Raw genomic sequence first — 27,295 nt, forward strand, 5'->3', positions numbered from 1 at the left:
TCAAATAAGGTTAGAGTCTATGATCTTTGAAGCTCTGCACAACTACTGTCTGCTTCCTCCCTCGCAGCAGTCCTGTTGTGGTGGCATAATGACTGTCTTCATTTGGAAGCTGCGGACACTGAGGCACAGCGGGGTGAAGGGGCTTGCCCAGGCCAGACAGGACCAACTCTGAGCCTTTTGGTCTCCAAGACACTGTTTTCATCCTACTGATTCCACACTGACTAAGGTATTTTTTGGAAGAACCTAGAGCTAAAACAATAAAAAATACTGTCCTTTCCTGAAAATGAGTGTTTATTAGCCTGAGACTCTAATACTTTCAGAGACCTAGGTCATTCCTTTTTTTATTCAACATATTCTATATGACAATTAGTACTGCCAGCCGCTGTTCTAAGCATCTAATGAAGATTAATTTAATCCTCATATCACCCCGTGAGGGAAACATTATTATCATTGCCATCAATGTTTAGTGTGGGTATCTTTTTACTGCACAGTGTCACTAAACAGTGGCTTAAAACAACCATTTATTATTATTTCACATGGTTCCGTGGTTTGACTGGGATCAGCCGGGCAGAGCCTCTCACGCAGTTACAGTTAGATGGTGATGAGGCTGGAGTCATCTAAAGGCATAACCAGGCTGGCATTAAAGCAGCCACAGTCCACCCAGTTTCAAGGGGGTGAAGGAGTATACTCTAGTCCTCAGTGGGGGAGTCACAGACACTTATAGGGAGGGAAGGAATTGATGGCAGCCATCTTCAGAGGTAAGCTACAATGACAGGTCATTCCCAATGAGAAAACCAAGCACAGAGAAGTTAAATTACTTACCCAAGGCCATACAGCTGGTATGTGGATAAACAGAGTTAATCCGAGGCAGTTGAGTTCCAGAGCCTGCTGGGAGAGGCAAAAGGGATTGGAGCCCAGTAGCACAGCCCAGACTCACAGCAGAGTCAGGGTGTGACGAGCACAGCCTTATTCATAGCAGAGCTGGAGAGTCCTGGAGTCATCTATCAGGGATCAGTGAAAAGGAAGAAATTCTAAAAATACTAGGAAACGTCAAGGACTGTCTAAACAAGGCTGTTGTTATGTTGGGGGTGAAAATATGGTCTCATGTGACCCAAGGCAAGTGGAAGCCTTCATATTTTCATTTATCTTTCCAATCAGGAAAGAATGAAAATGTAAGAGTGTTGGTGGGCGGGGGTGGGTGGGGCATGTGTGTGTTATTTTTCCTTATAAATAATTAAAATCTGGAACCTTTAGTCAGATACTCAAAGGGGTCATATATGGGAGAAACTAAGGCTTGGACCAGGGAGTTAAAATCTGCAGTGCAGACCAGCTTCAGAAGGGATCTTCAAGCTCCTTCGGCATCGTCTGCTAAATGTCTGGGTCATCGATGACCTTATGCACATTTGCTCCCTCTAATGGAAGGACAAGGAAATGACATATCTACTTCAAAAAGGTTAGTCACATCACAGGAGTAGTGGGTATTGCCACAAGTAAGCCCACTCACCTCTGGAGTGGTTGGTTTCTCTCTGGAACTCTAGCAACCTGAGACAGTGGGTAACTTAGGCCCTTTTCAATGTGTAGCTTCTCAGAACTTCTGGGCCAGAAAGGCAGGTTCCACACACTGATTTGGACCCGCTCGACATCTGCGTGGGTGTGGTGAGTGGAAGAGCATCAGGCCATGTCCCAGGTCTTTCCAAATCAGACTCCGTTATTTCTGACATTCCTCTTCCTAAAGACCAGAGGTAGGAATTCAGGGCCGCCATTTTCATCGTCTCTCCTCACGATAGGAATCAGCCTCCTCTGCGGCTGCTCCCGCTGAACACGACGACATTCCAGCCGCGGGGAACTGCTCAGGACTCAGTATCATTCTCAGACCTAGGCAGCAGGGTTCCGTGCTGGCCCTCCTCCAGAGGTGCCCAGCCGCACGGGGCAAAGAGTCTGCAGGGCCAACAGGGATGTGCCCACCCCGTGTCCACGCCATCGCCAGAGACCGCACTCTGGTACCCAGAACCTGAGAATTCCCTGCAGACTTTCAAGGCCTGCTCTGGCCGCTTCCTTGCCAGTGCCACACCCCTGGGACAGCCAAAGGGCAGCTGTTTGCAGGGGTTGTGGACCTAGTTTGTGATGGAGTTTCAGGGTCCACATGTGTGCCTGAGGCCCCTAGCAGCCTGCGGGGAGGGCAGGGTGAGGGGAGGAGGGGATGGGAGAAGATCTGACCCACCTCTTCCCCTGCTGTCTCATTCCAGCAGGACATGCCACAAACTAGGAATTCTGCACTCCAACACGGTCTTCCAGATTGCTGTGAAGGTATATTTGTCAAGGGAGGAGAATAGAATGTATTTAATTAAGAACTTGCTAGCCTGGTTTATAACTTTTAAATATTTAGACACATGATATACACGCCTCCATCTGCACACTTGCTCCCCGCCTTGCGAGTGTTGAGGGGGTGGCTGTCACCACTCTCCAAAATGCCTGGCTTCTCATCGCGCTGTCTGTGTATACAAGCTCCTGACCATGCTGACATGTTCATTCCCATCCCTACCCCAGCCCCATGCACCGATGTGATCATTTCTCAGTACCTAATTCAAAGGCCCCATCAAAAGCCTCTTCCTTGCAGTGTTGTATGAGACAGCCTCAGACCTCTGCTTGCCTTGACCTCAAGCCCCACCATAGCTCTCTGGGTTCAGCCGTTTTCAATTCTGCCTCTGCCGTCAGCCAGCGAGCTCCTCCGGGATGTTCCCAGCATCAGCATGCTGCCGTCAAAGTCATCTATGAAGTCTGCCGATTCGCCACCCCAGATGACCAACTGTCTTGGTGCGCCTCGCACTGAAGACTCTCCAAGATGCAAAACATTCAGTGCTAAAACTGAGACAGTCCCAGGCAAATGAGGACGATGGGTCACCCTAACGGGGAAGAGCCTCTTCAGAAAGGGAGGGAGCATCAGCAGTCATGGTAGAAGTAGAACTCATTGGCCAATTTCAGTTTCAAACAACTAAGAGGACGTTGTCTTTCCTGAGCGGTGAGGAAACACCTAGGCCACACAGAAATCTGGCCAGGCTGTGCAAGTCTGGCCTGAGAAAATGGAGCGAAGAACCTTGGGCCCCAATCTCCAGAGCCCTACTAAAATCCTGCAGTGATTTCCCAGACACTCCTAATTCTCTCATTTCTCTGAAAAACCTCCTGGGAAACCGAGCTCATCATACCGCTTCCAGCTGCCCACACAAGCATTTGCCTCTCAGAATTTTTGATAGCGTCCACCCTAAAAAACAGTGAGTACAAGTCTTCCACTACACCCTGCCCAGTGTGGAGGAAAGCTATGGGTTTTCCTGCTGAGTCCTTTTCTGCATTTATGGGTGAAGACACCTGAATTTCCTTTAGAAGCAACCTCTCACCCTCTTATTCATCAGCTCCACCTTCAGACCGTATCCGCAATCAGGATCAGGTGATCAGTGGCCACCTGATGGGACTGGGAGGGAGGCATATAAGCTGGTTTCTAGCACGAGTTTTTTTACATCTCAACACAAGAATGAGGAAACTGAGTCAGGACCTTCTCCACTGCCAGAGATAGAAACCCAGTTGTTCATGGTATGGGGAGGATGTAGCTGACTTTAAGCAAAGCTGAATTCAAGGGCTCTAGCAAAATGAGATCTCTCTCAACCCTCACTCTCTGTCCCTTTTCTCTCTTACTTTCCTCTGCATTAGCTTCAGTCTCAGACCAGTTCTCCCCAGTTGCAAGACAGAGATATCCAGGCTGAGGGGATGGAGTTCTCCAAAACGGTGAAAGCGCACTCTTAAAAAAAAAAAAAAAAAAGTCTTGAAAGAGAGCAGCGATATTTCTAATAATAACCTCTCAAGAGCAGAGTCTGAATCCACATCTGGGACATCTAACATCAGAGCTGACACTCAGAAACTCTACCAATATAGGGTACGCACCTCCTTTCAGGATACATTAAAGAAAAATTTATCAAAATGACCACAAAACACTCTGCATCCAGCTAAGACTAACTGAGCCAGGCACATACTTTCAGCTTTATTCAGAAGAACCTGGAAAGAAGGTCTTGTTTTCACCATTTAATCAATGCAGCAAGTGAAGGCCCAAGTCCAAGGACTCCACTGCTCTGAGTGATGACAATCCACACAGGAATGATAGCCCCAGTTTACTCACTGGCAGTTCCTCAACCTCAGACATCAACCTACTGGTGCTCAGACTACACCCTCCACGTTTCCCTTCTGCCCTCACCTTGTGTGGTTCCTGGAACACCAGACTTCACTTCTTCCTGCCTTTACCTGGCCACCCAATGGCTTTTATGCATGAAAGCAAACATGTTAGAATAGGTGACCCAAACAGTGTGGACATGTATGAAGATCTGCCTACCCCAAGTTCCAGGAACTCATATGATTAAGAGAAATGACTACTCTGTAATTATAGTAGAAAGAGGGATAATGCATTTGTGTGTACTTATGTATTATGTATGTATTTAAAAAACTAATACATGTAAACAGAAAAAATAATTTTCAAATACTGCACAAGGGTACACAGAGAAAAATGGGTCTCCCTCCCTCTCTGCCCCCAGGTTTCTCCCTAAAAGTATATACTGTTACCAGATCTTGGGTGTCCTTCCATAGATATCCCGTGCATATCTAAGCGCATGTATATATGTGTGTGTGCGTGTGTGTGTGCATTTAAACTCACAAATTTTTTCCTTTTTCTTGTTGTATATAAATGAGAGCACACTACACATGCCACTCTACCTTATTTCATTTATTTAACAATAGATAATGGAAAACCTTCTATGCTGGGACATACGGATCTGTCTTATTCTTTTAGTGACTGCATAGTATTCCATTGTATGAATTTGTTTAGGCTCCCTCAAATCATGGGACATTGTATGAATTTTTAACCCATCATCTAATAATTAGCTGGCATTTGTTTCCAATCTTTTGCTTTTGTGTTTACATTTTAGACATATTTTTATAATAGAGATATAAACAAAGAGAAAAAAGTTTCCTACTTAACTCTTGTTTAACCAGAAAATATGATGAACAGAGGCCATACGATATTCTGAGGGTTCTTGGAAGTTGGAATGAAGAGAATTCAAATTCTCAGCTCTCAAGTAAAACTTTTCGGAATTCTTCTGTTGTGTATTAAATGCAAACTAAACAGAAGTTCGTGTCTTAGGGATCTTTAGTTGCTTAAGCAAAATGTGATGTTGGAAGGAAAAAAGATAGAAACTAAGGGAGGACAGGGAAAAGTTGGAAACAGGAAGCAGAAAACTTCCCTCTCTCCACCTCTTGTCATCTGTGTCCCCCTGTGTCACCTTTCTTCATTTCTGTCTGTGCTAATCATCAGCCTTCTCTGCCTCTCCCTGCCTGCGGATGGAAGATGCTAGCCAGCCCTACAGGACCTCATAGGCAAGGGAATCCACGGCCCTCCTTCCCCACCCCCACTAAAGAGACTGGTTCCCCCATGATCCGATGAGCTCTGGCGAAAGGGACAGAGCCCTATCGTAGAAGATGGCTGCAGGGGCCCCACGCCAAGGACAAACACGGTGATTGGAGATGGGTGGGCTGGGAACGGCCATCAAGTGCCACCACATGGTCTCATGGGGACAAGAGCTTTGTGGACAAGAGCTGCTTAGTAACTCTGCATGAGGGACCCTCAAAGCCGTCACGATGGCTTCAACTTGGCTGTCTAGCTCTCTAACCCGGAGTATTCCATTATAGATAATGTCAGGATAGGTCAGAAAAAATTCTGCCCAGGTCTTATCCAACAACAGCATTTCACACTTATTTGTGGGTGAGATGTGGCGTGCTGAATTGAGGAGTAGGATTCATGTATTTGTAAAGGATGCTTCAGCTCCTGTCCCTACACATACACACAAAAGTTTTGAGAATGTTTTCATATCACCTTGTCAGATTGTAAACGTGTTATTCTCAAGCAATGTCATGGACTTGTTTGGGTAACACTTGTTTTTGTTTTTGTTTTCAGACAGGGTATCACTCTGTCGCCCAGGCTGTAGTGCAGTGGCACAATCTCAGCTCACTGCAGCCTCGAACGCCCGGGCTCAAGCTATCCTCCCACCCCAGCCTCCTGAGTAGCTGGGATTACAGGCACGAGCCACCACACCCAGCTAAATTTTTAATGTTTTGTAGAGACGGCGTCTCGCCATGTTGCCCAGGCTGATCTTGAACTCCTGGGCTCAAGCGATCCACCCATCTTGTCCTCCTAAAGTGTTGGGATTACAGGTTTGAGCCACTGTGCCCACCAACACTTGTTTTGTTCTTTTGGAGAACAAATTTTTAAAGAAATATGTTTCGATCTGAAAATGAGTAACGTAAAGAAGCCATATGTGTTTGAAAGAAAGTCCGCTGAAGCTAGGGTAATGATCTGTCTCAACTCCTGACTCACTAGGGTAACCCCAGCCCCTAGTGACAGTTTTAACAGGAAAGCCCAGTCGGCCCTTTCCTTGAGCATCAGTCTTGGGGCGTCTCTCTGAAGAACACTGCTGAACCACACAGACTCCGAGGGAACTCCTACTCTCTGTGCACACCGGAGAGGAAACTCCTGCCAGCAGAGGTCACTGCCGTACCAGCTGGGAGTCAGCGGCAGGACAGCCTCCTCACAACAAGGCTGTGCCCGCCTCTCCCCTGCCCTCTTCTTAACCTCATGACTGCTTAGCTCAGTGAAGGAGATAAATGGCAGTGTTGCACTAATCAAGTGTGCGCGGGCCATCAGCAGTTTTTTTCTCAGTAGTAGGCTTTGATATCCCAAACCTAAGGGTGTTTAACATTAATACTCAGAATAAGAACACAGGAGAACAGCGGGTTCTGCTTTCACCTTGGATTGTATTTTTCCATGTTTAGCCCAATCATAAACTTAATCCACCTGCTTCTCGCCTGGGTGACTGAGAGTAGACTCCCACCTCAGGATGCAAGCCCGTGTGCATGCGCATGCACATACACTCACCCCACGCACACAACAAGACCCTCCTAGAGAAGGAAATGATTCCATGATATGGCACCTCAAATATTTATCATTTCTTGATGTTGGGAACATTTCAAATCTTCTAGCTATTTTAAAATACACAATGAATTATTGTTAACGATAGTCACCCTACTGTGCTATGAAACACTAGAACTTACTCCTTCTAACTGTATCTTTGTACCCATTATTCAGCCTCCCTGTTCACCCCTGCTTCCCAGCCACTGGTAGTCATCATTCTACTCTCTACTTCCACGAGATCCACCTTTTGAGCTCCCATAAATGAGAGGCATCTATGAGCCACTTGTGGGCCAAGAGCTAGCCACAGACAGCACCTATGTATAATGGACTGACTTGCCAGCCCTCTCAATGGCCACCATCAGAGCAAAGACATGTCACCAGGGCTCATACACCAATTAAAGATGGAGGAGAAGAAACTGTAAAATGTGGGAGGAAGCAGTTGGGCACCTACAGACCATTGCATTGTCCCATGATGCCATCTGCCTCACATACTGGCCTGGGCCAAGAGGCTGCCGGCCTCAGAGGCCAGGTGAAAATACCAACTACAGGAGCCATTAGGATGTATGGCCTGTCCCCCACCCAAGCACCAGGTAATTGAGCAGCCAGGTCATTGAACCTTACAGCCTTTGGGCAATGGATGTGTGATATGCTTGTTCCCATGCAAACATCTAGGCCATTCTGTATCTTTGTGACTGTGACCTAGCAATTGCAAGGCACAAATCTGAGTCTAAGATTAACATAGAGGTAATAACTGTCCTATTACATGTTGTCTGCAAAAAACAACACAGACTTAACAGCATCTTATTGGAAATGAAGTTGAAACTGAAGATTTAGAAGAGATTCTAGCAGAAAAGGAATGATAAATACGAATTAATTGGACCATTCCCACTATTGTGAATTTAAAATGTGTAAAATATCACAGATACTCCCTTTATTCAAAGAAGTGCCTTTATTCCTTTCTTTTAGTGATGGTAAAGATATTGAGGACATTTTTTCTTTTGTTCTTTTTGGGTTTTTTTTGTTGTTGTTGTTGTTAAAGTAAGACATGCTCACGGTACCGTATGCAAATCTTGCATGCAGCTTAATGAATCTTAACATATGTAAAACGAGTGACAAGTTCTATGGATCTGTGTCCTCATTTGTCAACTGAATGTTACTGAGACAGCATTTCCTAAGTCTCCTCTTAGAAACTTTCTTCTAAGCCAGCAAAATTCATTCTGCATGTTTTGATGCAATAGATCCTGTATCACGATTGTGATATCTTTTACCCCACCCCTAACACAGTGGTCCTGGCATAATTGGCACTGGATAAATCTTTGTTAGGCTGAGTTCTCCAGAACTGCCTCTGATGCTACCTCCAAAAGAGCCTAGCTTTGGAAGGAGAAGGATGTGAACCAAACAGTCCACAGTCCGTGGTCCACAGCACTGCCAGTCATCACAGTGCACACAGAGATCCCATCACCCCCACACTGGTAAATGCTCACATGGAGGGGGTTTAATAGATATGGATGGATGGATGGATGGATGGATGGATGGATGGATGGATGGATGGATGGATGGATGGATGGATGGATTTCTGTTCCAAATCCTTCAGGGACAGAAAAAGAACTAAACAAAAAAGGAAGTGGGTTCTGAGGTTAAAGGACGGTGGTCTTGACAGAAAAGGGGATTCCCTGGCCATCCAGCCTGATGCTGATTGTTCAAATCAATTTCCAGTTGCTCTGTAGTGTAATGACACAATCAAAAGAAATCAGAAATCCTCTGGAGTTCAGCATCTTGTCTGAAGCCATAACAGAACCAGAGTGTTGGTATCAACTATTTGCTGAAGGTTTTGTTTTGTGGCTGATTATGTTAGGTCAGCTGGGAAGAAGTATCTGTGTCAGTTAGGATGCTGTGGTCTGCAATCCACAGAAAAACCACCTTAACAAGGTGTCCCAAAGGAAGCAATTCCAAAGCGCAGCCATGTCAACAAGGACTCGGGCCTTTATTCACACCTGTCAACTCTGTTTGTAATATCTACCCTCATGACCAGAAGAAGGCCAAAGCCAATGGAAGCATCAGGCCCTTACACGAGTCCAAAAGCAAGGAGAAAGGGCAGCATGACAGGACCCTCTCCCCTCCTTACAGACCCTCAGCACTTCACAATAGCCCAATCCCTAGCAAAGAGGAAAGGGATGGCTTCTATGAGGGTTCTCCATTGACAGTGGTGGCATGGTTACTGAATAGCTATACAGAATCAAGGCTCCATGAGTATGGACAGAGAAGACATGAGTTATGGGTAAACAACAAACACGTTCACCATAGCATAGCCACAGTGGCAGTCCTTGGCAATTATCCAGGCCAATCAAAACCCAACTAAATAAATTACCTTTTAACTTTAAATAACCAATTGCCACAGTAAAATTGGATCATAGGCCTTGATCAGGCAACCAAGGGCTCTTTGTAAAAAACTGGCTTATGGGGCCAGGCATGGCGGTTCACTCCTGTAATCCCAGCACTTTGGGAGGCCGAGTTGGGCAGATCACCTGAGGTTGGGAGTTCAAGACCAGCCTGGCTAACATAGTGAAACCCCGTCTCTACTAAAAATACAAAATTAACTGGGTGTGGTGGTGGGTGCCTGTAATCCCAGCTACTTGGGAGGCTGAGGCAGGAAAATCACTTGAATCTAGTAGGTGGGGTTTGCAGTGAGCTGGGATCACGCCACTTCACTCCAGCCTGGGCAATAGAGTAAGACTCCATCTCCAAAATAACTAACTAACTAAATAAATAAACTGGTTTCTGAAGGCCCTCAGTGACAATGTGGGCCTTCTCGCTCTGTTTACCACAGATTCGCTGCAGCAAATGCAGAGACTTGATAAGTGTGCTTGGCCTCTTCCTGGCTAAAGGGCATGGCTTTAGGAGAAAGCAGTTCATTGTGTGGCCTTCCAGAACAGTCATCGTTTGTTCCTTCTCAATGAAACTCTGCAGTCTGGGAACAGAACTGACTAACCTTCAGCTTCCCTTGCTAGCTCCACCTCGAGAGCACACCCACGTGAGCCTGGATAAATTGCACTGTGAGGAGGAGTGTGGGGGTGGGCAATGACCCTGGAAGGACCAGAGGTGAGGGGAAAGGGTGATTTTCCAGGAAGTACCAAAAATGTCACCTAAGAGGTTCATATACTAACAATTGGTCTTTTATTTCTATCCTTTCTCTATAGTTATAGAGGCAAGACCAAGGCTATCCCTGAATGCCGGGACAGAGAGAGAGAGAGAGAGAGAGAGAGAGAGAGAGAGAGAGAGAGAGAGAAAGAGATCAGGGTCTGAGTGTGAGTGTGGGGAAGTGGGCAGGGCCAGAGTGAGTTATACCTGCAGTGATTAACCCACCCTTAGGGCTTGCTCTGGTTCCACAGGGTGCCAGTCTTTCCCCTCCCTCTCATGGTTGGGAGGAGCTCATGGGACCAACTTGGTAAAAAACAGGTGTGTTTGGGGTCATCGTTGCTGTCACATGCCCTCCTGGCCTCTTTTCCACCTTCTTCCTTATTCTACTTCTACTTCCGTCCTTTTTCTGTGACTCTGCATTGGCTGCAGTAGAGGGAGCCATTTCCCCTAAGACCCCTAAGACCAGGGTATGTGTACCACAAGAGGCATCTGAGATCATTTCAGTGGCACATAAACATTTTATAGTTTAATAGATATGCACTTAGTTTACTTCTCTTTACCAAAAAATTGCAAGTTGTGTGGTAGCCATATATACTAGTGTGTTCTCATGCTGCTATAAAGAACTGCCCAAGATTGGGTAATTTATAAAGAAAAGAGTTTTAATTGACTCACAGTTCCACAGCGCTGGGAAGGCCTTAGAAAACTTACAATCATGGCAAAAGGGGAAGCAAACATGTCCTTCTTCATATGGCAGCAGGAAGAAGTGCAGAGCAAAGCAGAGGAACAGCCCCTTATAAAACCATCAGATTGCATGAGAACTTACTATCATGAGAACAGCATGGGGTTAACCACCCCCATGATTCCATTACCTCCCGTCAGGTCCCTCCCACAACACGTGAGGATTATGGGAACTACAATTCAAGAGGAGATTTGGGTGTGGACACAGAGTCAAACCATATCACCATAAGAATTCCATTGATTCTTGAGCTCCTCCTCCAGGAGGAGAATGCTGAACTCCCCATAGAGGCTGAGGAAAACAAGACCCAGATGGAGGGGACTTGCCTGGCATCATGGAGCATAAAAACAGTGATTTCAGGATTAAAAATCATGTTTGGGGTTCCAGTGCTTTTCTCTCCACACCGCTCTTCTGTTAAATACATCTGTATCATCTGGTGCACTTTCTATTTTTATATTAACAAAGTTTTTCTTGTAAATTAATGGAAATGGCTGCTTTCTAGAGAACAATGTAAAGAACTGGCAATTTCTGGATTCTAACCTGATTTCTAACGCCACTTGCATCTACAGCTTTTAACAACTCTCCGAATAACTTTCTATTTCCTCATCCAGGAAATTACAGGACATTTCTGACATTTCAATGAGTTTTTAGTTAGGTACTTTAAAGGTAATGAGTATCTATTGCCTGGTTTCAAAGGAAGCATAATTAAAATTAAAGTCTAATACCCCAAATAAAAAGCTACATCATAGACAAGATTGCACAGCTTACATTTCTTTGTCAATCTGGTTTGTAAATGTCTGCATTTCTCATTGCAGACTCAATGTAACTGAGACATCTAGTGTTCAGTCCTAAGAAAAACAAATTTCCATGAATCTGGGTTTAAAGGATTCACAAAATTCCTTTTATGTTCCCTCCGAGTAAAACAGAATTCTTCCCCCCACCCCCGATCCTGGGAAACCTCTTTATGGTTCTTTCTGGGCTTAGCCCTTTCCCAGGTGAAAATGTTTTTCATATCACAGACGCTCATGAAATGTTTCCCACATTTAGTGTTATTGTTATTATAACTGTGTTGTGAGTCACACGGATAAAACCCATCCCCTCAGTCCAACCTCACCCTCCTCTAACTTTTAAAGCAATTGTCTCAGATAGAAAATGCCTTTCCTCGGCCGGGAGCGGAAGCTCACGACTGTAATCCCAGCGCTTTGGGAGGCCGAGGCGGGCCGATCACGAGGTCAGGAGATTGAGACCATCCTGGCTAACACAATGAAACCCCATGTCTACTAAAATTAGCCAGGCGTGGTGGCGGGCGCCTGTAGTCCCAGCTACCGGGGAGGCTGAGGCAGGAGAATGGCGTGAACCTGGGAGGCGGAGCTTGCAGTGAGCCAAGATCGCGCCACTGCGCTTCAGCCTGGGCGACAAAGCGAGACTCCGTCTCAAAAAAAAAAAAAAAAAAAAAAAGCCTTTCCTCTTCAATGGGGCTGCATGTAGGTCACATCTTGTTTTCTGGATTTCTAGTAATTAAGAATGTACACATAAACCCAAGATATTTAAATTATTTCATATAAATGTAGATAACATATTAATTTCTATTGCATAATGAATAATATTTGTATATCAGGATAACTTATAAAGGTGAATTATGTATTAAATATGGCAGCAAAAGCGCAAGCAACAAAAAATAGGTGAACTGGCATCACCGAAATTTAAAACTTTATGCTTCAAAGGGCACTATCAAGAAAATGAAGACAACCCACAGAATGGTAGAAAACATTTGAAAATCATGTGTCTGATAAAAGACATATTTAAAATATGTAAAGTACTATTACAACTCAAAAAGACAACCCAATCTATAAATGGGCAAGGAATCTAAATAGACAGTTTTGCCCAAATTTTGGGGTGATGAATACACTAGAAACACACCCACCATTATACAATATACTCATGTAGGAAACATGCACATTTGTATATTTTTTCAGATATACAAATGGCTAATAAACACATGATGCTCAACATAATAAACACAAGATGTCCAACATCATTAGCCATTAGGGAACTGCTAATCAAAACCACAATGAAATACCACCTCACACCAACTAGAGTGGCTGTAATAATAATAATTTTTTAAAAAGATAAAAACAAGTATGAGGGAAAATGTAGAGAAATTGGAACCCACATGCATTGCTGGTGGAAATGTAAAATGGTGCAGCTGCCTTAGAAACAATTTGGCAGTTCCTCAAAAGATTAAACAGAGTTACCACATGACCCAGCAATTTCACTCCTGGCTGAAGTGAAATTCACGGAAAACAAACGAAAGCCTATGTCTATACACACACTTGAAGACAAGCATCCTTCATAATAACCAAAAAGTGTAAACAACCCAAATGTCCATCAACTGATGAAAGGATAGATAAAACGTGGCCTATCCGCACAATGAACTATCATTCAGCCGTAAGAATAGGCAAAGCTACAGAGACAGAAAGTTGATTATCAGTTGCTTAGGGATAGGGTGGGGATGGAATGGGAGGAAGAATGAGTAAGAGGGAAATGGAAAGTGACTCCTAATGGGTATGGAGTTTCTTTGGGGGGTGAGGAAAATATAAAATTGATTGTGATGATGGTTGTTCAACTCTGCGAACGTACTAAAAAACATTTAAGGCCAGGTGCGGTGGCTCACGCCTGTAATTCCAGCACTTTAGGAGGCCAAGGTGGGTCGATCACCTGAGGTCAGGAATTCGAGACCAGCTGGCCAACATAATGAAACCCCGTCTCCACTAAAAATACAAAAAAAAAAGCTGACTTGGTGGCAGGTGCCTGTAATCCCAGCTACTTGGGAGGCTGAGACAGGAGAATCGCTTGAACTTGGGAGGTGGAGGTTGCAGTGAACTGAGATTGCGCCACTGCACTCCAGCTTGGGCAACAAGAGTGAAACTCTGTCTCAAAAAAAGTTTTTAAAAAAATAAATTGAAAACATTTAATTATATTTTAAAGTATAATGGGTGAATTTTATGGTATGTGAATTATATCTCAACAAAGCTCTTATTTAAATGTAGGTTATAAGTAGTAACTTATATATATATATCACATTTTCTGTGTATATGTACATAAATATATATATCACATTTTCTGTATAAGGAACCTCCACACTGTTTTCCATAGTGACTGTACTGATTTATATTTCCATCTGCAGTGTATGAGTGTTTTCCTTTCTCCACATCTTCACCAGCATCTGCTTTTTTGTGTTTTTATATATATATATAACGTGATATATATAAATATATATCATGTTTTCTGTATATATATAAATATATATATATAACATTTTCTGTATCCAATCAATCATTGATGGATACTACATTGGTTCCTTGACTTTGCTATGATAAATAATAGTGCTGCAATAAACACACAAGTGTGGGTGTTTTTTTTTTAAATTTTATTTCTTTTGTTCAGGGTAGATTCCTTTAGTGGGATTGCTCTATTTTTAGTTCCTTGAGCTTTTTCCATAAAGGTTGAACCAAATCTACATTCCCACCATCAGGGTACAACAGTTCTCTTTTTTCACATCCATGCCAACATTTGTTGTTTTTAACTTTTTAATAGTAGTTATTCTGACTGATGTAAGATGGTATCTCAGTGTGGTTTTTAGTTTGCATTTCGTTAATGACTGAGTGATGTTGAGCATTTTTTCATGTGTTTGTTGGCTGCTTATATTTCTTCTTTTAAGAAATGTCCATTCATGTCCTTCGCCCAGCTTTTAATGGAGTTATTGGTTTTTTTCTTATTCAATTGTTTGAGTTCCTTGTAGATTCTGGGTATTTGTCCTTTGGTGAAGGAATAATTTGCACATATTTTCTACCATTCTGTAGGTTGTCTGTTCATTCTGTTGATTATTTCAGAAGTATTTCAGTTTAATTAAATCCCATTTGTCTGTTTTCGTTTTTATTGCATTTGCTTTTGGGGTCTTTGTCATAAATTCTTTACCTAGGCTGATACTCAGAAGTGTTTTTCCTAGATTTTCTTCTAGGATTTTAATAGCTTCAGGCTTTACATTTAGGTCTTTAATCCATCTTGAATTAGTTTTTGTATGTGATGAGACAAAGGGGTCCAGTTTCCTTCTCCCACATGTGGCTAGCCAATTTTCCCAGAATCATTTATTAAATAAGGGTGTCCTTTCCCTATTGTTTATTTTTGTCAACTTTGTCAAAAATCAGTTGGTTGTAGGTATGTGACTTTATTTCTGGGTCCTCTGTTCTGAACCATTGATCAATGTGTCTATTTTTGTACCAGTACCATGCTGTTTTAGTTACTATAGCCTTGCAGTATAATTTGACATCAGGCAATGTAATGCCTCCAGATTTGTTCTTTTTGCTTAGGGATGCTTTGGTTATTTGGGCTTTTATTTAGGTTCCATAAGAACTTTAAGATAGCTTTCTTCTAGTGAGTAGTAACGTTTAAATTGATACATAATAATTATACATATTTATGGAGTACATTTGATATTTTGAAACATGAATACAATGTGTAATGATCAAATCATGGTGAATAGAATACCCATTACCTGAAACATTTATCATTTATTTGTGTTGGGAACATTTCAAATTTTCTCTTCTAGTTATTTTGAAATATATGACAAATTATTGTTAACTTAGTCATCCTCCTGTGCCATCAAACACTAGAATATATTCCTTTTATTTAACTGTATTTTTTGCACCCATTAACCAACCTCTATTCATCCCCCAATCTTCCAACCTCTGGCAACCATCATTCTACTCTCCACCTCCATGAGATCAACTTTTTAAGCTCCCACATGTGAGTGAGAGAATGCAGTATTTGTCTTTTTTCACTTTACTCACCTAGTTATTTCACTTAACATAGCAATCTCTAGTTCCATTCATGTTGCTGCGAGTAACAAGATTTCATTCTTTTTTATGACTGAGTTGTATTTCATTGTGTATATGTACCACATTTTCTTATGCATACATCCATTGATGGACACTTAGATTCATCTCATTTCTTAGCTATCGTGAAGAATGCTGCAATAAACATAGGTATGCGGATATCTCTTCAATATACTGGTTTCCTTTCTTTTGCACATACATCTAGCAGTGGGATTGCTGGATCATATGGTAGATCTATTTTTAGATCTCAGTGTTTTGAGGAACCTCCACACTGTTTTCCATAGTGACTGTACTGATTTATATTTCCACCTGCAGTGTATAAGTGTTTTCCTTTCTCCACATCCTCACCAGCATCTGCTTTTTTGTGTTTTTGATAATAGCTGTTCTAACTGGGATGAGGTGAGATCTCACTGTGGTTTTGATTTGCATTTTCCTGACAATTAGTAATGTTGAGCATTTTTGATATGCCTGTTGGCCATTTGTATGTCTGATTTTGAGAAATGTCTCTTCAGTTCATTTGCCCTTTTAAAAATTGTATTACTTGGTGTTTTTTGTTGTTGTTGTTGTTGTTGAGTTCCCTATATATTCTGGTTATTAATCCCTTGTTGAATGGATACTTTGCAAATATTTTTCCCAATCTATAGATTGTCTCTTCACTTTGTTGATTGTTTCCTTTGCTGTGCAGAAGGTTTTTAGCTTTATGCAATCTTATTTGCCTATTTTTTCTTTGGTTGTCTATGCTTTTGAGGTTTTAACCCCCAAAAATTTGCCCAGACCAATATCATAAAGCACTTTCCTGATGTTTTCCTCTAGTAGTTTCAAGTCTTACATTTAAGTTTTTAATCCATTTTGATTTGATTTTTATGTATGGTGAGAAATAGGAGTGTCTTTTTTTTTAACCGCTGAACTTTTTATTGGCCTCCTGCTCCCCAAAGGGTACCCTGCTTCTGCTGTCTTAATGTCTCAGAACGTTGGTGTCATTGGTCTCAGACACCACTTTGCCATCCACTATCTGGTGGGTGGTGGTCTTTTGGATGGTTTGCATGGAGTTGCTACCATCCAGGGCATCACCAAGATTGAAGCCCTCGCCATTTTCCAGCAGGCAGCAGTAGGTGGTGCTCTCAGCCTTCAGCTTGACCTTGATGTTCGGCAGGGCCTCATACTCTTGGGCCTGGCACTGCCCCTCTGCCCGGGTCTGTGCCAGCTCTGACTCCAGATACAGCAGGATCCCATTGAGCTGCTCCATCTGCATAGCATAGCAGGAAGGTTCCTCAGGCTGTTCTCCAAGTTGGGCTTCAGATTTCTCATCGAGTTCAGGTCGATCTCCAAGGACTGGACTGTACGTCTCAGCTCCCTGAGCGTCATCTCAGCAGCTCTAACCTCAGCAGACTGCGTGGTGACTACTGTGGTGCCCTCCTCGATCTGCTGAGACCAGTATTTGTCTAGCCCCTCTCGGTTCTTCTGAGCCAGCTCGTCATATTGGGCCTGGAAATCTGCCATGATCTTGGCGAGGAGCTGAGATTTGGGGGTATCTACCTCCACAGTCAACCCAGAGCTGGCAACCTGGGCTTGTAGGCCTTTTACTTCCTCTTTGTGGTTCTTTTTCATAAAGAGCAGCTCCTCCTTGAAAGCCTCGGTCTCTGTCTACAGCTGCAGCCGAGTGACACTGGTGTCATCAATGACCTTGGGGAGCTCACAGTTGTCCCTCTCCACAGACTGGCACGTGGCCAGCTCTGTCTCATACTTGACTCGAAAGTCATCAGCAGCAAGACAGACATTGTCGATCTGCAGAACCACGCAAGCATTGTCCACAGTATTTGCGAAGATCTGAGCCCTCAGATCCTTGATGGTCTTGAAATAATGTCCCCAGTCTCTGACCTGGGGTCCCTTCTTCTCCAGATGCTCCTGGATTTTGCTCTCCAGCTTCTGGTTCTCTGTCTTCAGGTAGGAGGCCAGGCAGTTGTTCAGGCTTTGCATGGTCTCCTTTTCACTTTGGATGCCTCCCATTCCTACCAGACCTCCGGCCATCCCTGCAGCCACACCCCTGGACCCTAAGCCACCCCGGAAACTGATGGAGCGGGACACAGAGATCCAGGAACCAGAGCCCCCCACGCCTGCATAGACACTTGGCACGCTGCTGACCAGCCAGGTGCTGTAGCTGGGTGTCTGGGAGGACTCCAGGGACCAGTAGTTGGTGGAGAAGGTAGAGCAAGTGGTGAAGCTCATGCTGTCCAGGGAGGAGAGTGAGAGGACAGGACTCAGGCTTTGCTGATGATTGAGATAGGGGTTTCATTTTTCTGTCTATGAATATGCAGTTTTCCCAGCACCATTTACTGAAGAGACTGTCATTTCTCCATTGAATGTTCTTGGTACTTTTGTCAAAAATTAATTGCCTGTAAACACATGGATTTATTTCTGGGTTCTCAACTGTGTTCCATTGGTCTGTGTGTCTGGTTTTATACCAGTACCATGCTGTGTTGTTTACTATAGTTTTGCAGTATATTTTGAAGTCAGGTAATGCGATGCCTCCAGTTTTGTTGTCTTTCACTCAGGACTGCTTTGGCTATTTGGGGCCTTCTGTGGTTTCTTTTGTTTTAAAGAAAATTTTAAGCTAACATTCTTACTGGACATCTGTGGTTTCATATGCATTTTAGGGTCATTTTTTCTACTTCTGTGAAGAATGTCTTTGGTATTTTGATAGAGATTGCACTGAATCTGTATATTATTTTTGGTGGTATAGTCGTTTACATAGTATAAATTCTTCCAGTTCATGAACAGGGATGTCTTTCCATTTTCTCTGTGACCTCTTCAATTTCTTTCACTCATGTTTTATAGTTTACCTTTTAGAGATCTTTCATCAACTTGGTTAAATTTACTCCTACATTTTTTATAGCTGTTGTAAATGAGACTGATCTCTTGATTTCTTTTTCCACTAGTCTGTTATTGGTATATAGAAATGATACTGATTTTTGTATGTTAATTTTTTATTCTGCAATTTTACTGAATTTGCTTATCAGTTCTAAGAGTTTTTTGTTTTGTTTTGTTTTGGTGGAACTTTTAGGGTTTTCTATATATAAAATCATGTCATCTGCAAATAGGGACAGTGTGACTTCCTCTTTTCTAATTTGAATGTCCTTTATTTCTTTTGCTTATTTGCTCTGGCTAGGAATTCCAGTACTATGTTGAATAAGAGTGGTAAGAATGGGCATCCTTGTCTTATTCTAGTTCTTAGAGAAGAAACTTTCAGTTTTTCCCCATTCAGTATAATATTAACTGTGGGTTTCTCATATATGGCCTTCATTGTATTGAGGTAGATTTTCTCTATACCTAATTTTTGGAGGGGTTTTTTTTTAGTCACAAAGGGATGTTGAATTTTATAAAATGCTTTCTCTGCATCTATTAAGATGATTTTTTGTACTTCATTCTTTTGATGTAATATATCACATTTATAGATTTGCATATGCTAAACTAGCCTTGCATCCCTGGAATAAATCCCAGTAGATCACGATGAATGATCTTTTTAATGTGCTGTTGGACTCAGTTTACTAGTATTGTGTTGAGGATTTTTGCATCTATGTTCTTTAGGGACATTGGCCTATGGTTTTCTTATGTTGTTGTTGTGTTCTTGTCTGGTTTTGGTATCAGGATGAGCTGGCCTCAAAGATGCATTTGGAAGAATTCTCTTCTCTTCAACTTTCTGGAAAAGTTTTAAAATAATTGGTATAGTTCTTCTTTAAATATTTGGTAGAATTCAGCAGTGAAATCATCAAGTACTGGACTTTTCTTTGATGGGAGACTTTTAATACTGATTCAATCATTTTACTTACAATTGGTCTATTCAGGTTTTCTGTTTCTTCTTGGTTCAATCTTCGTAGGTTGTACATGTCTAGGAATTTATGCATTTCCATTATGTTTCTCATTTTTTGTTGTATAGTTGTTCACAACAGTCTCTAACAATCTTTTGGACTTCTGTAGTAGCAGTTGTAATGTCTCCTTTTTTCATTTCTGATTTTATTTATTTGGGTCTTTTCTCTATTTTTTTTGTTTAGTCTGCCAAATGGTTTGGCAATTTTGTTTATCTATTCAAAAAAACACCTTATTTCTTTTGTATTTTTTTGGTCGCAGTTCTGTTTATTTCTGCTCTTATCCTTGTTATTTCTTTTTTCCTACTAATTTTGGGGTTGGCTTCTTCTTGATCTTCTAGTTTCTTAACATGCATAATTAGGTTGGTTATTTGAAATTTTTCTACTTTTTTAATGTAAGCATTTATTGTTATACACTTCTCTCTTAATACTGCTTTTGCTGTATGCCATAGGTTTTGATATGAGTATCTCTTCTCAATAATCTTCTCTATGAATGTGTTGGCATACCATCACTATAGAATGTATTTCTATAACAAATATCTGTGTCTTCAAGTGATCCATACATGTCACATAAGGTAATTTATTAATGCAATACTTCAATTCCCTGACTACTTTTGTGAATTAGAAATTTTACTACAATTTACTACATAAGATTTCCTTATCTGAAATGTGGAAAATGGAGTGAAACAAACCTACTATTTAATAGAGAAAGAGTGAGAAAACAGTAAGTTTAGGTGAGGAAATGAGGTCAAATATAAAAATTTGTTAATGCCAGAGGAGATGCCACAAAATTCAGATGGGACTACATGTTTCTTTGTAAAGGGACAATGTGATTGTGCAAAAAGCCGAATTTTCTGTTTTATCCAACAGGGGGCACTACACTAGCACCGTGCCTCAGCTGCCGGGAACTACCAAGACCACTTCGCGTAACAGCAACTGTAGGATCCATTATTTATTTGTGTTTGATTGTGGCCTTTAAGAAGCTCACTTTGTTGCCGGGCGCGGTGGCTCACGCCTGTAATCCCAGCACTTTGGGAGGCCGAGACGGGTGGATCACGAGGTCAGGAGATCGAGACCATCCTGGCTAACACGGTGAAACCCCGTCTCTACTAAAAAATACAAAAAACTAGCCGGGCGTGGTGGCGGGCGCCTGTAGTCCCAGCTACTCGGGAGGCTGAGGCAGGAGAATGGCGTGAACCCGGGAGGCGGAGCTTGCAGTGAGCTGAGATCCGGCCACTGCACTCCAGCCTGGGCGACGGAGCGAGACTCCGTCTCAAAAAAAAAAAAAAAAAAAAAAAAAGAAGCTCACTTTGTTAAAACAAACAAATTATACCTCACACTGACAGTAAAGTGTACTTGATGAGGAGATTCCAATCACTCTTACTAGAGGTACATTCATGCGTTGATTCATTTATTGAGTGCCTTTTTTTTTTTTTTTTTTTGAGGCGGAGTCTCACTCCGTCGCCCAGGCTGGAGTGCAGTAGCCGGATCTCAGCTCACTGCAAGCTCCGCCTCCCGGGTGTACGCCATTCTCCTGCCTCAGCCTCCCGTGTAGCTGGGACTACAGGCGCCCGCCACCTCGCCCGGCTAGTTTTTTGTATTTTTTAGTAGAGACGGGGTTTCACCGTGTTAGCCAGGATGGTCTGGATCTCCTGACCTCGTGATCCACCCGTCTTGGCCTCCCAAAGTGCTGGGATTACAGGCTTGAGCCACCGCGCCTGGCCTTTTTTTTTTTTTTTTTTTTTTTTTTTTTTTGAGAGGGAGTCTTGCTCTGTCGCCCAGGCTGGAGTGCAGTGGCGCCATCTCGGCTCACTGCAAGCTCCGCCTCCCGGGTTCACGCCATTCTCCTGCCTCAGCCTCCCGAGTAGCTGGGACTACAGGCCCCCGCCACCACGCCCGGCTAATTTTTTGTATTTTTTAGTAGAGACGGCGTTTCACCGTCTTAGCCAGGATGGTCTCGATCTCCAGACCTTGTGATCCGCCCGCCTTGGCCTCCCTAAGTGCTGGGATGACACACGTGAGCCTGGCCTATGAGTGCCTCTTTTATATGTCGGGCACATACTTGGTGCTAGAGATACAATCGTAAGTAAAATAATGAGCCCTATTCTTTTTTTTTTTTTTTTTTTTTTTTTTGAGACGGAGTCTCGCTCTGTCGCCCAGGCTGGAGTGCAGTGGCGCGATCTCGGCTCACTGCAAGCTCCGCCTCCCGGGTTCACGCCATTCTCCTGCCTCAGCCTCCTGAGTAGCTGGGACTACAGGCGCCCACAACCGCGCCCTGCTAATTTTTTGTATTTTTAGTAGAGACGGGGTTTCACCGTGGTCTGGATCTCCTGACCTTGTGATCCGCCCGCCTCGGCCTCCCAAAGTGCTGGGATTACAGGCGTGAGCCACCGCGCCCGGCCTTTTTTTTTTTTTTTTTTTTTTTTTTTTTTTTGAGACGGAGTCTCGCTCTCACCCAGGCTGGAGGGCAGTGGCGCGATCTCGGCTCACTGCAAGCTCCTCCTTCCGGGTTCATGCCATTCTCCTGCCTCAGCCTCCTGAGTAGCTAGGACTACAGGCGCCCGCCACCGCGCCCAGCTAATTTTTCGTATTTTTAGTAGAGACGGGGTTTCACCGTGTTAGCCAGGATGGTCTCCATCTCCTGACCTCGTGATCCGCCCGCCTCGGCCTCCCGAAGTGCTGGGATTACAGGCGTGAGCCACCGCGCCGGCCATGAGCCCTGTTCTTACGGACCTCATGGTTTAGTGAAGGAAACAGATATTAATGAAACGCTCATGTTAATGAAATAATCTGAATTGTGGTAAGTGACCCAAAGCAAAAGGGCAAGCCATATTACGATACAGGCACCAAGGTGGAAGACCTGTACAAATGTGGACTAAGTTCTGTAGGGAAGAGACAGAAATTGTCTAAAATGTTCAAATCTACCTTGTGCATATCTATTGGATTTTTAAGAGTGTCTGTGGCTCTCTTAAAATCATCCGGTCCCCCATGGCAACCAACAGACACAATAACTAACAGATGCAGAAAAAGTGCCCCATTCATGTCGCACTAGATGTTACACTTCAGCCAAAGTCTGGGATAGATTCCATGCTTTCTCTCCTAAATGGCTTTCCTTCCTCTCACTTCTCTCCCACAAAATGCAGTAATTCCACCAGAAGCTGCACATAACCTACAACTTAAATTTCCCAAATATGGCTTTCTCTTAGTCAATTCCTTCCTCATGAAACAGACAGAAGCTCTGACTTTCTCAGAGTGGACATTCTAGTCCTCACCCTGTTACTCAAGGATGGACATGCTCCGGAGTCCTTGTGGTCCCACCTCCCATAGCCCCCGTGCAAATCCTGGGCAAAGAAGTATACCTACCAGCCTTGGAATGACCGTGTTTATCTCCCTTCTCTGCCTCTGTTCCACGCCTTTGCTCCATGCCATCCAGGCATCTGAAGTGACTTTCTTGCTTGTCAGTAAATGACACCTTCCTTAAAATAAAATCGTCAACTTTTCAGGTATTAAATAAAACACTGACAATACAAATAATACTTTTACTTTTTTTGAAAGAAACATTTGCAATACAAACAATGCTTTGTTTTAAACAATCATGTTGGCAAAATAAAAAGTGATACTCCTATGTTAGTCCTCTTACTAAAAATATTTTATTTCGCTAATCTTTTGAATTGTAGATTTGGGGAAGCAGAGACCTACAAAGAAGTCTGCCTTCAAAGACCCTGGCCTGACTCCATTTGAGAGAGAAAATTGACCCACATGTGGGAGGACTGTCCTGAGGCTCCTGTGAGGCCAGGCCAAGAAACTTTAAGATGGCCAAGAAACCTTGAGATGGCCAAGAACGCTTTCTCCTGTCTGCTAAGATTGCCCTCAGAGTTCTGGTTTCCTGTCTGAGGACCTACATCTTCTTTCAGCCATTGGCTGGACAGATGTGGTCTACCCACAGGGCTGTGGTCTCAGCCTTGCAAGCCTCTATGGAATAACCACATTAGAACATGATGTGCGTAGGAAAAATTATCAATGTATATAATGGTGATAATATAATTTTGAAGTCCCTCAACTTGCTGGCTTCTTTTACATGTTCTTATACTTACCTTTCCCCCAATCTTTAGAGGTTTTCAATTGTCTCAGGGAGGTTTAGGATTGTTACAGAGGGAATGCAAAAAAAAAAAAAAGAGAGAAAAGAAAAAGAGGAAAACACAGTTAATTATCAACTTCTAAATAGGATCTGGGGGCTTTTTGGCCAGGTAGTAACTTAAAAGCTAGGCTTTGTAAGAGAGAGAAAAAATGTTCTAGATTCCTTGATCTTGGAGGCTTTTGTTTGTTTGTTTGTTTTGTTTTGTTTTGTTTTGTTTTTGAGATGGAGTTTCACTCTTGTTGCCCAGGCTGGAGTGCAATGGCACAATCTTGGTTCACTGCAACCTCCGCCTCCCGGGTTCAAGTTATTCTCCTGCCTCAGCCTCCTGAGTAGCTGAGATTACAGGCGCACGCTACCACACCCAGCTAATTTTTGTATTTTTAGTAGAGATGGGGTTTCACCATGTTGGCCAGGCTGGTCTCACACTCCTGACCTCAGGCGACCCGCCTGCCTCGGCCTCCCAAAGTGCTGGAATTACAGGCGTGAGCCACTGCGCCTGGCCAATCTTGGAGTTTTACACAAGGAAAGATAAGAAAAAGAGGAAACCCCTCCCCGCTATTCATCCCAGGGGACTACCTAGGGAAAAAAGAAGAGAGAGGTAAGGGAGGCCACATCTAATCTTCCGTTTCCTGATCCTGCCCAAAGTGAAGAGGTTTGTTAAGCAGATAGGGGAAAGTCTGAGGGCTTCGGAGTACCACATCTTTGGGACCCTGGGAGGAGTTCACCTTACCGGTTGCCTGACACCACCCCGGAAGTGGCTATATCAAAGTTTAACTCAATAGTACAGCATAGCTTGCAGGGAAAGGGGTGAAATATAATTTCCTGAGCTTCCCCCAAGACCAGTATGGAATAGACTGGACCAAGGAGTTCCCACATACTCCAGGGAAGAGGCCTGGAAAGCAGCTGAGCTGGTAGCCACCAGGCTTCCAGGCACCAGCCATCACAAAGGAAAGGTGAATCAGCAGCAAGGCTGGGGAGAGGCATTCTAGTGAAGAGCCAGATGGAGGATGTAGGGTCTGAGAGGCAGCCAGAGTGGCGTCTGAGTCATCACGGTAAACAAGCAGGCCCTGCCAAGCCAGGAGAAACCAAACCACAGGTACTATAGATACAGCCTCAATAGCAGGCCCTCACACAACTCCCAGGATTGAGCCCATTTCACCCTCAAAAGAAGTATCCAGGAAGTATCCAGACTACCCACCCACAGCAGAAATCTGCAAAGATGCAGAAGATACTGCATCGATATGAGGACCCTGCCTCTTCTCTGTCTCTATGGGGTCATTTAGCCACAACTCCGTCAAAAACCCAGACACCATCTCAGAAAAATAGAAAAAGAATGCAGATATCTAAGGCGCTGAGCATTATTTACCTAAATGGATGGACCATTTACATAGTGTGTCTATTTAGGTCGCTGACACCTGTAATTCCAGTACTTTGGGAGATCAAGGCAGAAGGATTGCTTAAGCCCAGGAATTCGAGACCTGCTGGGGCAACAAAGCAAGACCACCATCTTAACAAAAAATAAAATAAAAATAAATGGCTTATACCTATAGTCCCAGCTATTGAGGAGGCTAAAACGGAAGGATCCCTTGAGCCCAGGAATTCGAGGTTGCAGTGAGCTATGATCATCCACTGCACTCCAGCCTGGGTGACAGAGTGAGACCCTGTCTCAAAACAAACAAACAAACAAACTGGTGCACCAGAATATTTTCCCCTCTATTCAGTGATTGGAGACTCATAAGGCAGAGAAGAACAATTTTAGAGAAATGAAGATGCTACATCTTCTTTGCACATCTGTGGGTAGGGTGAAAAAAATCTGCAACCCTTCACACATACTAGTGTTGCCAGTTTTTCTCGTCCTCCTCCCCACTCTGCTAAATTTGATGCTGCCTGGGCTGCTCAGTTCCTCCCATCCACCCACACCCAACTGTAGAGAAGAGCGTGGAGGGTCCAGACCGGATCTTTGGGATTTCGATGCAAAACTGTAAAAAATAAGGGAGGAATAGAAATGACATAAGCCACATGGGTACATTCTAGTGAGAAAAGAATCAAAGTCAAGCTTTTCTTGCAAGAGGCAACTGAGAGTGGGGGCCCTTGATGTGTTCAGAGGCACCAAGTGGGAGCAGGAAGACAGCCAGAGATAGAAGGAGAGAATGGGTGGATGGGAGAGCATGATACTCTGGGGAAAGAGGGTGAGGGATCTTGGTTTTGTTGGATATTGGAGAAGATAAGAGGAAAAACATTTTGATAAGAATTGCTCCAACCTGGTGCTATGACACACACCTATGGTCCCAGCTACTTGGGAGGCTGAAGCAAGAGAATCCCGTAAGCAGGAGTTCAAGACTTACCTAGGCAACATAGCGAAACCCCATCTAAAAAAAAAAGAAGAAGAAGAAGAAGAAGAAGAACTGCTCTAGATTATACACTTGTATCTCATTTTTTAACAGTAGAATTCCTATCAGGACTTTGCTTCTTTGAACTCTACCCACTCAGGCACTGAACAACACAGATCTCAGCTTTGACAGGTTTACAAACACAATGACCCTGTTAATACAAGAGATGTATTAACATACAGCAGAGATTCTCAACGGGGCGGTACTCTGTCTCCCAGAGGATATTTGGCAATGTCTCTAGACATTTTTGATAGTCACAACTGGAATATGCTGGTGGCATCTAGTGGATAGAGTCTAGGGTGCTGCTAAATGCCCTATAATGCACAGGACAGCTCCCAACAAGAAAGAATTACCCATCCTAACCAAAATGTCAACAGTGTCACAGTCGGGAAACCCTGAAATAGAGAAATGGAGGAAGGGCAGTTGTTTCCTTAGAGCTTCCCTTTCCAATGGCAAAATAAAAGACAGCTTTGTTTCATTCAAAACACGTTTTCAAGTGTGTGATATTTATTCTTAATCAGCACTACATACATATAATAATCTCAGCCAAACCATATAAATCGGTTTCCTAAAACCCTTTAAGGTAGAAGAATTCCCATTGAAGAATTCCAGATCCTGTGGAAAAAACAGAGTTGGGTAAAGAAGACTCCAGAAAATTTTGGAAAATCTTTGTAAATATTTGTATTTTCAATATGAAATACAAAAATATAATAAAACTAGCACACCAAATAAAATAGCTATGACATGTAAGACATGCTCATTATGGGCAATCACGTTACTCTTTATGCTTTGCTCATGGCTAGAGAGAATCTTCAGAATCTACCTTATATCCCACCACGCCCCTCAAGAAAGTTTAGCTGAGGTGTTAATACTTTTGTTTTGCCTTGTTGCAGATAAGACATTCACTAAGAAGGATTATTTGGAGTGAAGGGTGTTGGGGACAGTGGGATATTTCGCCTTCCATCCGGACACTCTACAAATGCCTCTGGATTTTTATATCAATCTCCCTGGTCCCTCTCTCCAACAGCCCTTCCAAGTTCTAGCTCTGCACAGACAGCCCCAGAGTTCAATCCTAAGGACCCACCTTACATGGCTTAAAACAACAATACACAAACTAGATGTTTTATATTCT

The 27,295-nt window shown here is 43.2% G+C and overlaps 1 pseudogene; it reads right to left on the reverse strand.

The window, feature by feature from the left end:
* Positions 1–16,727: 16,727 nt before the first annotated feature.
* LOC715136 (keratin, type I cytoskeletal 18 pseudogene) lies at positions 16,728–17,998 on the reverse strand (annotated as a pseudogene).
* Positions 17,999–27,295: the final 9,297 nt, after the last annotated feature.

This window comes from Macaca mulatta, chromosome 2, assembly GCF_049350105.2.
Source record: "Macaca mulatta isolate MMU2019108-1 chromosome 2, T2T-MMU8v2.0, whole genome shotgun sequence".
Lineage (NCBI taxonomy): Eukaryota > Metazoa > Chordata > Mammalia > Primates > Cercopithecidae > Macaca > Macaca mulatta.